This window comes from Penaeus monodon, chromosome 28 (assembly GCF_015228065.2).
Source record: "Penaeus monodon isolate SGIC_2016 chromosome 28, NSTDA_Pmon_1, whole genome shotgun sequence".
In the NCBI taxonomy this organism is placed as follows: domain Eukaryota; kingdom Metazoa; phylum Arthropoda; class Malacostraca; order Decapoda; family Penaeidae; genus Penaeus; species Penaeus monodon.
This window is the reverse complement of record NC_051413.1, coordinates 34595021-34595600: the sequence shown is the minus strand read 5'-3', so window position 1 is coordinate 34595600 and position 580 is coordinate 34595021. Positions and strand designations below refer to the sequence as shown.

The 580-nt window shown below is 34.5% G+C and overlaps 1 pseudogene; it reads right to left on the bottom strand.

The window, feature by feature from the left end:
• The window catches only part of LOC119591541, a 5477-nt pseudogene that overhangs the window by 829 nt on the left and 4068 nt on the right, over positions 1–580 (bottom strand).

Below are 580 nucleotides of genomic sequence, written 5' to 3'. Positions count from 1 at the left end.
TGACTTCTACAAATATTTAAATCCATACAGAAAAATGCTTTCACTAATAACAATATTCTGAACCTATGGTATACGTCCAGTTCTTTTTAGATTTGCTGATCTAAAGCAAACTAAGAATATATATCTATATAATATGCCACCATGGGCAGCTTATTCACCGAACCTGTTGATTCTGGGGTTACTGATACTCAAAACTTTCACTTATAAAAGCATTTAGAAATATTTATCTTAATCCTTATAATGCATTACATAAAAAAAACCCACACACAAATGAATGCTAAAGTTGATAGCTAAAAAGTGTGGAAGAACTTGAGCATGCAATTTTCACTTTTGATAATTACCTACCTCTACTTTAGCACTGTCTATGGCCTGTTGGGCTGACGATGCTGTGCACTCAATCCCATTTATAAAAGCAGCCATTGCAGCATTTTCTAAACCAGCATAAGCATATGACATGAGGATACTGAGGTCCTGTGAAAAGAATAGGGGCAACTGAAGGTTGAAATTTAGTGAATTCAGTCTTTATTTCCATGGTATCTCACTAAAGGAATGACTGATGCTTACAGAAAAGAATGTTGAG